This window comes from Triticum urartu, chromosome 6 (genome assembly GCF_003073215.2).
Source record: "Triticum urartu cultivar G1812 chromosome 6, Tu2.1, whole genome shotgun sequence".
Classification (NCBI taxonomy): domain Eukaryota; kingdom Viridiplantae; phylum Streptophyta; class Magnoliopsida; order Poales; family Poaceae; genus Triticum; species Triticum urartu.
Window position 1 is genome coordinate 192,727,056 of NC_053027.1, and position 15,986 is coordinate 192,743,041.

The following is a 15,986-nucleotide window of genomic DNA, read 5'->3' on the forward strand; positions in this document are numbered from 1 at the left end:
TCAGGGCACACTCAGATGAACAATACGTACAACTAAAACCAAACCTCGAGTTTCCCCGAGGTGGTGCTGCAAGTGGCTCTGTTTGGACCAACACTCAGAGGAGCACTGGCCCGGGGGTGTTTAAATAAGATGACCCTTGAGTCCGCGGAACCCAAGGGAAAAAGAGGCTAGGTGGCAAATGGTAAAACCAATGTTGGGCATTGCTGGAAGAGTTTTATTCAAGGCAAACTGTCAAGGGGTTCCCATTATAGCCCAACCGCATAAGGAACGCAAAATCCGGGAACATAACACCGATATGACGGAAACTAGGGCGGCAAGAGTGGAACAAAGCACTAGGCATAAGGCCGAGCCTTCCACCCTTTACCAAGTATATAGATGCATTAATTAACTAAGATATATTGTGATATCCCAACAAAAATATCCATGTTCCAAACATGGAACAAGCTTCAATCTTCACCTGCAACTAACAACGCTATAAGAGGGGCTGAGCAAAGCGGTAACATAGCCAAACAACGGTTTGCTAGGACAAGGTGGGTTAGAGGCTTGGTTCAACAATATGGGAGGCATGATAAGCAAGTGGTAGGTATCGCAGCATAGGCATAGCAAAAGAGCGAGCAACTAGCAAGCAAAGATAGAAGTGATTTTGAGGGTATGGTCATCTTGCCTGAAATCCCGCAAGGAAGAAGAACGAGTCCATGAAGAAGACAAACGGACGAAGTCGAACGGATCCTCACAAACGCGACGTTATCGGTAACAACCCGAAGAAGCAACACCGGGAAGAAGCAAACAACATAGTAAACAACCAACACATAGGCATGGCATGATGCACAACCAAGTATGATGCATGTCCGGTTTAAATATGCATGGCATGGCAAAGTGCACAAACAACCCTACAAATTAAGTGGAGCTCAATATGCAACTCCGTTGCATATTGACGAAACACCACATTTAAGTTATTTAGTTTGATCTCGTTTATGTACCCAACAATATTAAATGTTGTTAAACATGGCAAGAGGGTGAAGCAAAGAAAACTACCTATCTAGGCAAGTTTAAATGAGGCCGGAAGCAACGAACACAATTCCGGAAAACTCCTCGTGAGCATATTATAGATTCAGTACTGTTCTGCCCTAAACAATATTTTAGAGTTGTTAGACATGCAAAGTGATGCCACCATGTTAAACTAGAGATTTTTCCACCCCATATACATATAAAGTTTATTAAATTCGGAGTTACGGTTATTTAGTTATGAATTAAATCATTTTAACATGGCATAGGAGCAAATTTAACCAAACATCATTTCAAACATTTTAAACATGGATGAAAGTTGGATATTATTAATCTACAAAAAATTGTAAGCAAGTTTCATATTTTAAGTTTTTACATTTGATGCATGGTTGGTGAGTTATTAAATGCATGAAGAACAGGGACTTTTCTGTAAAACAGTCATCTCTGGAATAATTGGACAAATTCGCAGCGCACAGGAAAAAAAACAAATATGGACCGAATCTGAGCTATCAGGCCGAACAGGATCAGGCTGGAGGAGTCTCACATCCGGCCAAGGCCTGGCTGGAAGAAGAGGAGGAGAAGGGCCGGCCCACGGGACGGAGTTGACCGGTCCACGCGCGCTGGGCCGAGGTCAACACGGGCGACCGAGGCAGAGGCTCGAGCAGGCGACCACCTGCTCGATGCAGATGATGCAGAGGCCGCGGCGGTGCGCACGGGAGGTCGGGGATGGACGGGTTCATGGCGGAGGCGGCGAGATCCAGCGGCCCCCGCCGGATCTGGCGTGGAACGACGGCGAGGATCTGCGTGGGAGCTCCACGGAGGCAGTGGCGTGCGGCTCATCTCGTTCGTGAAGCAGGGGACGGTGCTGCGGCTCCAGAGAAGCAGGACGCCGGCAGACGGTGGGGAAGGGGCGATAGGGCGGTGAGGTACGGCACTCCGGCAGCGGTGCCTGTCCAAGGGCAGAGAGAGGGTCAGGGAGAGAGAGAGAGACAGGCGAGGAAGAGGAGCGACGGGGCCGGCCTGAGGACGGGGTCGCCGGCTGGCAGGTTCGCCGGGGCGGCGCGGCATTGGAGGAGCTCGGCCTCGGGAGCGCTCAAGCGCGACTGTGCTGGTTTGGTCCTTTGCTGCCCTGGAAGGAGGCTCGGGCGAGGAGGACGAGCACGAGGTGCTCAGGAGCTTGGGCTTGGGAGCACCGACTGATTGGTGGCTCGGCTGCGATCTGGTTGGGTGGAGAAGGATCGGGAGGGATCCCGATGTGGAAGAGGACTGGCGGCGGCGGCTGGGAGGATGGGGCAGATCCCTAGGTTTTAGGGTTGCCCACTATTAATATTGCAAAGTGATTTAGGGTAGAGACTATCACGTCCCTACGATCGCAATCGGACGGTCGCGAATAAAATAGTTAGGGAGTCCAAATAAGAAAACGGTGATGTTTTGTAGATGTTTGGGGATGATCCGGACACGACAGTGACGACTGCTCGGGTCGGGTCCGGGACAATTTTCGGACACGCGCGCGAGGGGTCGGTGCACTGTGCAGAGAGGGTTTCAGACCGTGCGGTCACATCGGACAACTCCAGAAGCGAAGAGGGGAAGGAGGATGGACTACGTGGGCTGTGGCGAGACTGCGATGGGGAGAAGAGAGAGAGAGAGAGGGCCCGGCATCTGTTTCCAGAGACCAAAAACGTCCGACGTTAGACCGACTATAATGCCGCTATAGTTAAACGTTGGGGCGTCAAACGAACCCCGGATGCGATGAAACTTGGCAGGCGACCTACTAACACTATAACAACACAGCATGCCAACTTTCAAACCATTCTGAGAACATTTTCCGGCCACTTATAAAATACTATTTCGGACATGCCGTGGGCGCGTGCAAGTGTGGCTGGGCTCAGAACGGACAACGAAGAGAACGAGGAGGCCGGGACACATGCAAGTTTCAAAAACATGATGATGCAATGCACGTGATGACATGACAAGATGCAACACGCAAGCAAATGACATGGAAACGCCGGCGAATAATTGGAAGACACCTGGCACATCGGTCTCAGGGCTTTACAACACTCCACCACTACGAGAGGATCTCGTCCCGAGATCTAGAATGGCACCGGAGGGACAACGGAAGAGAAAGAGAAGAGGTAAAACTAAGTTGCTTCTTTGACAAACGAGTGAAACCACGAACCTTGAAGAGGTTAAGCTATTTCGAGAAAATAATACAACGGAGATGAACGAAGTTGAAAACACTCCGTTAGAAAAAGAGGGACAAGGAAGAACAACTTCGGGCATCACTCCGATTGAAAAGAGATGCAAGACTTTATAAGATGAAAAGAACTAGAAGAGAAGACACAACACTCCGGTTAGATGGATAAGCACAGGAAAGAACATGATCTTTGATGAAACGAGATGATGGTTGAAGGAAGCAATAGCACAATGCCTCCGGAATGAAAGAATAGAAGTTGGATCGTCGGAACACAATAACGGAGAAGAAAATGGCAACTCCTGCCACAAAAGAGCTAGAAAAGGCATACTTAGGAGAATGGTCGAACGGAGTAGTTGGAAGACCAACAACGAAAAGAGTAAGCTTGTAGTGGTCTTATGAAGAACATCTCAAAACTACGAGGTGAAATTTTGCCACTAACGAAAACGATAAATTGGATTGATATGAACAAGGAGACGAGAAGATTATTTCACTGGGAGGATAAATGAAGAACTTGGGTGATTTATAAGCACCATAAATAGCAACAATCCTTAGGGAAAGCTTTAGGTGAAATATAACCCAAGATAACTCCAACGAAGGGATTGATGGATTTAAAATATCTCATCCTTGACAACATGTGAATCATGAAACATGAACTCAAATTATCAAGAATGACATCATACCACCTCTATTGATACGGAAGGAAGAATTGCACTCCGGATTGCAAGATGAAGAATACTTGATCTCCTCCGAAAAGAAACTTGATGAACACTTCGAGAAGGAATTAAATCCTTTATGAACCATCATGTAGAACCTTCATGAAGAACTCCGGTAAACAAAAAGAATAACGAAAATAAAGAGAAGTTGGAAACACAAGGTGAAACCTTGTAATGATTTAGATGGATCCTCGTGGTGATATAATTGAAAGAGCTTGGAACTCCGGGAAAGAAAGATGAGCACTTGAACCCAAGAATTTAATCATCGTGAACAAACTCCGGAAGAAAAGATTAACATATGGATGAAACAAGAATAAGAATTACATTATGCTTATCCTTCACCAATTTAAATTGATGACAAACAATGGATTTGACATATTACTTATTCTCGTAGAAAGGATTAAGATAGATATAGCGTAAACTTGAGAAGGTCTTCCACGAACCACCGGTAGGATGAAACAACGAAATAATGGATATGATAAACGAATGACGAGAAGTCTTGAACGAACCACCGTAAGAATTAAAAATGAACAAAGAAAAGATAAGGAAGACACCGGTAAGAATTTAGCAAATGAACGAAGATGCTTGAGAGAATTTAGATACATGAGAATGAAGAGATCACGAGCCGATAAGAGAATACTTGAATGATGCACCGGTAAGATTTGGAGAACGAGAGCTGAAAGCTGGAATGAATAATTATGAGATGATGGGCTCCGAAGAATCAAAGTGAAAAGACTCTTGAATTGCCCCGGATGGGTGAAAAGAATTATCACGAACGAAAACAATTATGAGAGGATGGCATAAGGCTAGCACCATGAATCTTGAAGATAATGGAGCAAGATTAAAGAGAAACTCTTCTCCGGTCTTCAAAATTCCGAGAATGACGACGAGAAACACCACCATGAATTATTTAGACACTCCGGAAGAATCAAAACGAATAGGTTGAGCCAACGATGAAAAGAATTGTGAAAGATCTAGGAGAAGGCTTTTGACTGATGATAAATCATTCTTACGTCAAACTTTGAAAATAAATTTGAGGATAGCTCCGGGAAAATAAGAAGAATCAGGTAAGATCCTGGGAAAAGACTTGTGGGTTAGGGCCCACTCAAAAGAAACACCGTTGAACGATTTGAAGGAGAGATTGCACCGGTTGAATTAAATGACTTGAATGAGATAACAACCTCGAAAGATCTTGAATGAATGCAGAGTGGAAAACATGAATCTTCGAGATATCTTGAGCACTCCAGAACAATTAAATAGCGAGAAGTGAATGAATATGAGGTGCACCAGCATGAGAAGGTATTTTTAACGAGGAAAAAATATGATCAATAACGCTTGAATTTAAACCACCGGAGAAGAAAAATGAGTGAGGAGTGACGAACTTGAAGCTCCGTTAGAATCTTCATGAGAATCACCGGATGCGAACATTGAAAGAAAAGAATGGAGAGACTCCCATCGATAACATGGATACTTGATAAAGAAATCTTAGTCCTTCAAGAAAAAGGGTGGGTGGGCGGGAAAAACAAAGGCAACTTGGAGACGGATGAAACAAACACCGTTGAGAAGAACTGATACTAGATCTTGCGGATGTTGAAAATGGACGGATCCGCTTGAAGAGAAGCACACCAGTTGAAAAGGTTTGACATGACAATCTCGATTATCGAGAAGGATTAGTATTCGCATCGGAGTATGAGAACAACATTTGGGGAAGGTATGGAATCAACACTTGACATCGAAGCAACTCGAATACCACAAGTCAAAACAAAACAAAGGATTGGCTTGCGGAATAAGCCGGAACAAACATATGATAGAGATTTCATCCGAAGTTTTTGTGGTGGGGCCTACACGGGCTCGATCGTACAGCACCATCATGTACAAGGTAGTGCACATGACATACGAAGCGTCCCCGAGTCGGCACAGCCAAGGGCTCTTTAAGACACAACGAGACCACTGTAAAACCAACCGTGGATAGGCGGACCACTAGACGTCGAACCCCAATTTCATATCATACATCTGTCGGAAAGATATCCTAAGAGCTACTTGAATTCCCACTTATAAACTCCCGAAATTTTCCGATTATGCAATCAGGTGTTGGGGATACAGGGGAAGCATAATATCTCACCCAGAACTAACAAATCCTACATCCAGCTGTATCCATCCTTCAACACATAACCAAGAAACCTTCGGAAATCATCTACCTCAACCATCGAAAAGCATCCGTTATACGAGTTATGGCAATACTCCCGAACTCCCGCCCCAGTACTGGGTGGCGTCGAGGTTATCTCACCAACAACTGCATAAAAGAGATTTTTGATGTCGGCAAAACTAAACTCAGGTATTCCAGAACTGCAACGATAAAATTGTGACGACAACACCTCGGAGCTCAACTCCCCGGGACACTGCCACAACCCCTAAATGACAGGAGGCACCAAGAACAATGTTCTCGTCACAAATCGATCGGAACGATTCCAAGATACCCGCGTGATCCTAAATTTTTTTTAGTGGAATTTGAGAAGAGAAGAGTCAAAACTCTATGTCAGGATGCCTCACCAGAGCGATGAAGGGACTGGGGAGTAAAAGAATTCCTAAACTCTCTGATATATAATTCCTAAATGACTCAAAACATTTTTCTAGACTCAACAATGTCAGCTAATTCGATCAAGCAGGGGGGCTCCTAAGGTCGGGGAAGGCTCTGATTACCAACTTGTAACGCCCTCAATGCGGCTATATCTCCCACGTGTCGAAGCACGACTTAGAGGCATAACCGCATTGAAAGCAATGTCGCAAGTGAGGTAATCTTCGCAAACAACCCAATGTAATACAATAAGGGAAAGGATACATAGTTGGCTTACAATCACCACTTCACAAAATTACATGAATAAAGCATTACATCATCCAGATACAATCAAGGTCCGACTACGGAACCAAAATAAAAGAAGAACCCCAAATGCGACAAGGTCCCCGATCGACCCCAACTGGGCTCCACTACTGATCAACTAGAAGGAAACAACACAAAGGACAAGATCTTCATTGAGCTCCTCCTTGAGCTTGGTTGCGTCATCTGCACGGACTCATCGGCACCTGCAAGCTGGTTTTGGAAGTAATCTGTGAGCCATGGGGACTCAGCAATCTCGCACCATCGCGATCAAGACTATTTAAGCTTATGGGTAAGGTAAAGGTATGAGGTGGAGCTGCAGCAAGCGACTAGCATATTTGGTGGCTAAACATACGCAAATGAGAGCGAGAAGAGAAGGCAAAGTGCGATCGAGAAACTATGATCAAGAAGTGATCCTAGAACAACCTACGTCAAGCATAACTCCAACACCGTCTTCACTTCCCGGACTCTGCCGGAAAGAGACCATCACGGTTACACACGCGGTTGATGCATTTTAATTAAGGTCAACTTCAGGTTTTCTACAACCGGACATTAACAAATTCCCATCTGCCCATAACCGCGGGCACGACTTTCGAAAGATCAAATCCCTGCAGGGGAGTCCCAACTTAGCCCATGACAAGCTCTCACGGTCAACGAAGGATATACCTTCTCCCGAGACATTCCGATCAGACTCGGCATCCTGGTTCTACAAGACACTTTGACAAGTCAAAACAATTCCAGCAACACCGCCCGAATGTGCCGACAAATCCCGATAGGAGCTGCACATATCTCGTTCTCAGGGCACACTCAGATGAACACTACGTACAACTAAAACCAAACCTCGAGTTTCCCCGAGGTGGCGCTGCAAGTGGCTCTGTTTGGACCAACACTCAGAGGAGCACTGGCCCGGGGGGGGGGGGGTTTAAATAAGATGACCCTTGAGTCCGCGGAACCCGAGGGAAAAAGAGGCTAGGTGGCAAATGGTAAAACCAATGTTGGGCATTGCTGGAAGAGTTTTATTCAAGGCGAACTGTCAAGGGGTTCCCATTATAGCCCAACCACGTAAGGAACGCAAAATCCGGGAACATAACACCGATATGACGGAAACTAGGGCGGCAAGAGTGGAACAAAACACTAGGCATAAGGCCGAGCCTTCCACCCTTTACCAAGTATATAGATGCATTAATTAAATAAGATATATTGTGATATCCCAACAAGAATATCCATGTTCCAAACATGGAACAAGCTTCAATCTTCACCTGCAACTAACAACGCTATAAGAGGGGCTGAGCAAAGCGGTAACATAGCCAAACAACGGTTTGCTAGGACAAGGTGGGTTAGAGGCTTGGTTCAACAATATGGGAGGCATGATAAGCAAGTGGTAGGTATCACAGCATAGGCATAGCAAAAGAGCGAGCAACTAGCAAGCAAAGATAGAAGTGATTTCGAGGGTATGGTCATCTTGCCTGAAATCCCGCAAGGAAGAAGAACGAGTCCATGAAGAAGACAAACGGACGAAGTCGAACGGATCCTCACAAACGCGACGTTATCGGTAACAACCCGAAGAAGCAACACCGAAAAGAAGCAAACAACATAGTAAACAACCAACACATAGGCATGGCATGATGCACAACCAAGTATGATGCATGTCCGGTTTAAATATGCATGGCATGGCAAAGTGCACAAACAACCCTACAAATTAAGTGGAGCTCAATATGTAACTCCGTTGCATGTTGATGAAACACTACATTTAAGTTATTTAGTTTGATCTCGTTTATGTACCCAAAAATATTAAATGTTGTTAAACATGGCAAGAGGGTGAAGCACAGAAAACTACCTATATAGGCAAGTTTAAATGAGGCCGGAAGCAACGAACACAATTCCGGAAAACTCCTCGTGAGCATATTATAGATTCGGTACTGTTCTGCCCTAAACAATATTTTAGAGTTGTTAGACATGCAAAGTGATGCCACCATGTTAAACTAGACATTTTTCCACCCCATATACATATAAAGTTTATTAAATTCGGAGTTACGGTTATTTAGTTATGAATTAAATCATTTTAACATGGCATAGGAGCAAATTTAATCAAACATCATTTCAAACATTTTAAACATGGATGAAAGTTGGATATTATTAATCTACACAAAATTCTAAGCAAGTTTCATATTTTAAGTTTTTACATTTGATGCATGGTTGGTGAGTTATTAAATGCATGAAGAACAGGGACTTTTCTATAAAACAACCATCTCTGGAATAATTGGACAAATTCGCAGCGCACAGGAAAAAAAACTAATATGGACCGAATCTGAGCTATCGGGCCGAACAGGATCAGGCTGGAGGAGTCTCACATCCGGCCAAGGCCTGGCTGGAAGAAGAGGAGGAGAAGGGCCGGCCCAGGGGACGGAGTTGACCGGTCCACGCGCGCTGGGACGAGGTCAACATGGGCGAGCGAGGCAGAGGCTCGAGCAGGCGACCACCTGCTCGATGCAGATGATGCAGAGGCCGCAGCGGCGCGCACAGGAGGTCGGAGATGGACGGGTTCATGGCGGAGGCGGCGAGATCCAGCGGCCCCCGGCCGTATCTGGCGCGGAACGACGGCGAGGATCTGCGTGGGAGCTCCACGGAGGCAGTGGCGCACGGCTCATCTCGTTCGTGAAGCAGGGGACGGCGCTGCGGCTCCAGAGAAGCAGGACGCCGGCAGACTGGGGGAAGGGGCGATAGGGCGGCGAGGTACGGCACTCCGGCAGTGGTGCCTGTCCAAGGGCAGACAGAGGTTCAGGGAGAGAGAGACAGGCGAGGAAGACGAGCGACAGGGCCGGCCTGAGGACGGGGTCGCCGGCTGGCAGGTTCGCCGGGGCGGCGCGGCATTGGAGGAGCTCGGCCTCAGGAGCGCTCAAGCGCGGCTGTGCTGGTTCGGTCCTTTGCTGCCCTGGAAGGAGGCTCGGGCGAGGAGGACGAGCACGAGGTGCTCAGGAGCTTGGGCTTGGGAGCGCCGACTGATTGGTGGCTCGGCTGTGATTTGGTTGGGTGGAGAAGGATCGGGAGGGATCCCGATGTGGAAGAGGACTGGCGGCGGCGGCTGGGAGGATGGGACAGATCCCTAGGTTTTAGGGTTGCCCACTATTAATATTGCAAAGTGATTTAGGGTAGAGACTATCACGTCCCTACGATCGCAATCGGACGGTCACGAATAAAATAGTTAGGGAGTCCAAATAATAAAACGGTGATGTTTTGTAGATGTTTGGGGATGATCCGGACACGACGGTGACGACTGCTCGGGTCGGGTCCGGGACAATTTTTGGACGCGCGCGCGAGGGGTCGGTGCACTGTGCAGAGAGGGTTTCAGACCATGCGGTCGCATCGAACAACTCCGGAATTGAAGAGGGGAAGGAGGATGGACTAGGTGGGCTATGGCGAGACTGCGATGGGGAGAAGAGAGAGAGAGGGCCCGGCATCTATTTTCGGAGACCGAAAACGTCCGACGTTAGACCGGCTATAATGCCGCTATAGTTAAACATTGGGCGTCAAACGAACCCCGGATGCGATGAAACTTGGCAGGTGACCTACTAACACTATAACAACACAACATGCCAACTTTCAAACCATTCTGAGAGCATTTTCTGGCCACTTATAAAATACTATTTGGGACATGCCGCGGGCACGTGCAAGTGTGGCTGGGCTCAGAACGGACAACGAAGAGAACGAGGAGGCCGAGACGCATGCAAGTTTCGAAAACATGATGATGCAATGCACGTGATGACATGACAAGATGCAACACTCAAGCAAATGACATGGCAACGCCGGCGAATAACTGGAAGACACCTGGCACATCGGTCTCGGGGCGTTACACTTGTTGAGTCCCTTGCATACAATTTACTTTCCGTTCGTCAACTCGCACTCATGGGCTTTGCCACTTTCTTTGATGTTGATACCGTGGCCCTCTTGTGGAGCAAGACTCTTAAAGTAGCCTTTGTTGGGCATGTCGAGAATGGTCTCTATGTGATTAACTTTTCAGAGCGACCCCCTAAGACCGCGACATGCCTAATGGCTAAAGTTGACGTGGGATGGCTTTGGCATCGCTGTTTAGCCCATGTCAGTATGAGATCTCTGCAAAGTCTTCTCAAGGGGGACCATCATGGACTAACAAATGTTAGTTTTGCTAAAGATCGTTCTTGCAGTGCTTGTATCGAAGGAAATCTACATGAAAAGGCTCACCCTCCCACGACTGTCATTTACTCGAAGAGGCCTTTGGAGCTTCTTCACTTGGATCTCTTTGGGCCTCCATCCTTTGATAGCCTAGTGGGTAGAAAGTATTGCTTGGTGATTGTGGATGATTATTCAAGATACACTTGGGTATATTTCTTCAAGAGGAAGAGCGAGACCCAACAAACCGTCATTGACTTTGCAAATGAAGCCCAACGTCAACACAATGCAAAGATCTTGACAATAAGGAGTGACAACGGCACCAAGTTCAAGAACTACACCTTGGATGAGTTTCTTCGTGATGAGGGGATCAAGCATCAATATTCCGCACCATACACCCCTCAACAAAATGGTGTAGCGGAGAGGAAGAACCGGATGTTGATGGATGCGGCAAGGACCATGATGGCGGAGTTCAAGTCTCCATACAACTTTTGGGCCGAAGCCATCAACACCGCGTGTCATGCATCAAATCGGCTCTATCTCCGCAAAGGCTTGAACAAGACTCCATATGAGATACTCACCGCTAACAAGCCCAACCTCAAGTACTTTCGGGTGTTTGGGTGTAAGTACTTCATTCTCAAGAAAGGTGTTCGTTTGTCTAAATTCCAGGCTAGAGCTCAAGAGGGCATATTGGTTGGTTATGCTACTAACTCTCATGCTTACCGTGTCCTCAATAAATCCACGAGACTTATTGAGGAGACGTGTAACGTGGAGTTTGATGAGAATAACGGCTCCCAAGTGGAGCAAAGTGGCACTTGTGATGTAGGTGATGAAATTCCTCCCCAATCCATAAGAAGAATGGGAGTTGGTTTTATCCTACCCATTGAGGAACCCCTTGTGGCCGAAGGAGAAGGACAATGCTCCACTCATGTGGAGCCATCACCAACCCAAGGCCCACACGCTTCCGAAGAACAAAGTGAAGGCCCTCAACATCATGAACAAGACCAAGGGCAAGATCAATCTCAAGACGGTGATGAATCACCAAGTGATGCCCAAGGTCAAGTTCTCTCCTCCGAGCAAGTTCAAGATCAAGAGCAAGCTCAAGATCAAGAACAAGCTCAAGATGATCAAGTTACCGCTCCTCAACTCACCCCTGAGGAGGAATTAGAGCATTGTGCCGCCAAGATTGCATCCAAGCTCTCTACCAAGGGTCATCTCATGAAGAATGTGCTTGGAAGCATTCAAAAGGGGGTAAGCACTCGTAGACAATTGGCAAACTATTGTGAACATCATGTGTTTGTCTCTTGTGTTGAACCCCAAAAGGTCTATGAGGTGCTTGAAGATCCGGATTGGCTCAATGCCATGCATGAAGAACTTAACAACTTCGAGTACAACAAGGTGTGGAGATTGGTGCCAAGGCCAACGGGGAACCACAATGTCATTGGAACCAAGTGGATATTCAAGAACAAGCAAGATGCTCATGGGACCATCGTTCGCAACAAGGCAAGATTGGTAGCACAAGGCTACTCCCAAGTCGAGGGTATCGACTACGGTGAAACCTTTGCTCCCGTTGCTCGCCTTGAATCCATTCGTTTATTGATTGCTTATGCTTCTCATCATAACTTTAAGTTGCAACAAATGGATGTGAAGAGTGCTTTTCTTAATGGTCCTATTAATGAGTTGGTGTATGTAAGCACCCTCCCGGGTTCGAGGATCCCTACTTTCCCGATCATGTGTATCAACTCGATAAAGCACTCTATGGCCTTAAACAAGCCCCACGTGCGTGGTATGACCACCTTACCGAGTTTTTGCAAGATTGTGGATTTGAATTTGGGAAAATCGACCCCACTCTTTTTACTAAGAAGGTCAAAGGGGAGTTGTTTGTGTGCCAAATATATGTTGATGATATTATCTTTGGTTCCCCTAACAAAGCTTTCAACGAGGAATTTGCCGCTCTTATGACCTCAAAGTTCAAGATGTCTTCGATGGGAGAGTTGAAGTTCTTTCTCGGGTTCGATGTCAAGCAAAGAAGAGAAGGAACCTTCATCAACCAAGCCAAATATACTCAAGACATGCTCAAGAGATTCAAGCTAAGTGATGTCAAGCCGGCTTCCACTCCAATGGTCCGTCAAATGCCAGCTTGACATAGATCCCATTGGTAAAGCGGTGGATCAAAAGGTATATTGCTCCCTATTGGCTCCTTGCTTTCCTTTGTGCATCTAGAACGGATATCATGTTGAGTGTGGGAATTTGTGCACGGTTTCAGGCTGCACCTAAGGAAAACCACTTTGTGGCAGTCAAACGAATCTTTTGATATTTGGCTCATACCCCAAACTTTGGCTTATGGTACCCAAGAGGAGCAAACTTCCAGCTTGTAGGATATTCGGACTCTGATTGGGCGGGAGACAAAGTGGATAGGAAGTCCACTTCTGGAGGGTGCCAATTTCTTGGTTGCTCTTTGGTGAGTTGGTCTTCTAAGAAGCAAAGTTGTGTATCTCTCTCGTCCACCGAAGCGGAGTATGTGGCGGCCGGCAGTTGTTGTGCACAACTTCTATGGATGAGGCAAACTTTAAAGGATTACGGTGTCATTTGTGACAAAGTGCCTCTTTGGTGTGACAATGAAAGTGCCATCAAGATTTCTCTCAACTTGGTGCAACACTTCAAGACGATGCATATTGAGATTCGGTATCACTTCATCCGGGATCATATTAGGCGAGGGGAGATCGAGCTCAACTATGTCAACACTCGTGATAACCTTGCAGATATCTTCACTAAGCCCTTGGATGAAGCAAGATTTCGTGAGTTAAGGCATGAGCTAAATATCATTGATTCGAGCAATGTTACTTGAACCCTTGCACACCCCACCATACTCAACTTGTTATCTTGTTTAGGTGTAGGCATGGACATAGGGGGTGTGTTGTTCTCTCAATGAACTCTTCCTCCCCCCATTATGCATAAATTGATCAACTCTTTCACATTAGCCATTGTTGATGGTACTTGTGCTTCAAAGACGAGTTTTGGACATGGGCCCAAGGATAATTCTTCACGATGCCATACCAATTGACTCAAACATAGGTGGCTCCGGCCACCGCCCTCTCTTTGGAGAGGTTGTGTTGCATGTTTAATCCTTGTTGTCTCTTGTCTCTCTTTCTTTGTGCCGAGCTTGTGTGTGTTGTCTCGCGTGTCAGTGTTTTGGTGCGTCCGTTCGCTTGAAGGTTGCTTTGCAAAGGCCCTTTGGTATTCTCTATTTTTGAAACTTGCATTTTCTTGGGCACACGGTACTACCACGGCTTGCCATGGTACTACTGCAGGAGCTGCGCATGGTACTACCGCACCCAGCACGACAGCAATTTTTTACTGCCGCCCGGGGGAGTGGTACTACCGCCCTCGGTGCGGTACTTCCGCCCGGGCGGTACTACCGCGATGACACGCGGTACTACCGTGCAGTCGCGCGTGGGGGTTACGAGCGGGCAGGGGGAGTTCCAACTCCCCCATACCCATTCACTCTTTCTCCCCATGCCGTCTCTCTATCCTGCCCAAGAACGGCACCAGATACCCTCGCCGGATCTCCATCTCCGACCGCTCTCCTCGGATTCCGTCCGGTCGGATCGTTCCCCACCACTTCCTCTTGCTATGGAACAAGGTTTCTCCCCAAATCCCTCTCTCCTTGGTTCGTTCTTTCGTTTCTAGGTTTTTGGGGAGATGCATGTTGTTCTTGAGATTTTAGGCCAAATCTTTGCAAGAGTAGGATGTAGGAGAGTAGTAATGCGTAGAGATGGTACTTGATATGTTGCCCCGTGGTAGACTTGATCAACCGTAGTACCGCTTTGTTGTCACGGTTGTGCTCAAATTCAGTTGAGGATTCGGATCTGACACCATGCGGTACTACCGCATCTCTGGTGCAGTACTACCGCTCGTACGGTACTACCGCGCGGGGCGCGGAACTATAATTCTAGTGCCACTCCGAGACACGGTACTACCATTCCACCCTGGCACGGTACTACCGTGGCTAGGAGCAGCACTAAAATTTTAGTACCGCGCAGCCATGTGGTACTACCGTTGTAGTCAAATCTCCCAAGTGGCAATTACCAAGTGCGAGTTCTACTTGTTTCACATGTCTTGCCATGGTCTTTGCATTGATCCTTCTCGCTTCTCGTGCTTGTTTTTGTGTTTTGTGTCTTAGAAGGTGGCTCCGGTGCACCTGCTCGCCGTTCCAATCCTAGCCATGACACGGGCTCCAAGTGTCTACGCAACCAAGACGAAGCTCTAGGGGCTCCAATGCCCCCCAACACAGGGCCAAGACCACCGCCACCAAGCTCAAGGAGCACACCATGGGCATGGATGAGATACCCCTTGCGGAGTTTTTCACTCAAAGGCAGATCAACCCCTATGTGAATCCTCGTGCCAACTTCAGAGGGAATGATCTGTTCTGGACTAAGCAGCAGTATCTCATTTATCTGGATGTGATCAAGGCCAAGCAGAACATATATGTGGACGTGCACTGGATCGACATGCATCATATGAGGCAAGATAAACATAGTGCCTACTTTGGTGAGGCTCTGGATCTAGTGGAGCAGTTTGGCATTGAGGATGTGATCTCTTTCCATCTCGATTATGACCCTGAGATTGTGGCTCAGTTCTTTGCCACGGTCCACTTCCATCCTAATGAGGAACGGACCATGACCTGGATGATCAATGGACAGCGGATGACTGCTACATGGAAGGACTTCATGGATTTGCTTCGGGTTCCTGATGAGGGGCTCAACACGCCCGTTGGTGTTCGCCCTCATGCCAATTCCGAGTCAGCAAACAAGAACAAGCTTCAGCCCTACTATGTTGAGAAGTTTCTTCCCAGTGGCAAGAAGGCGTGGGTGCTGAACTCCTTCCTTGACATCATGTATCGCATCTTCCACAACTCCCTCTTTCCAAGCATTGGTGACAAGGACAAGGTGCATGCCTATCTTGTGGATATGATGATCATTTGTGAGGAGGCGCACCACTCTCAGTTGCAACCACTTGATGTCTCACATATCATGTGGTGCGAGCTTTGGTT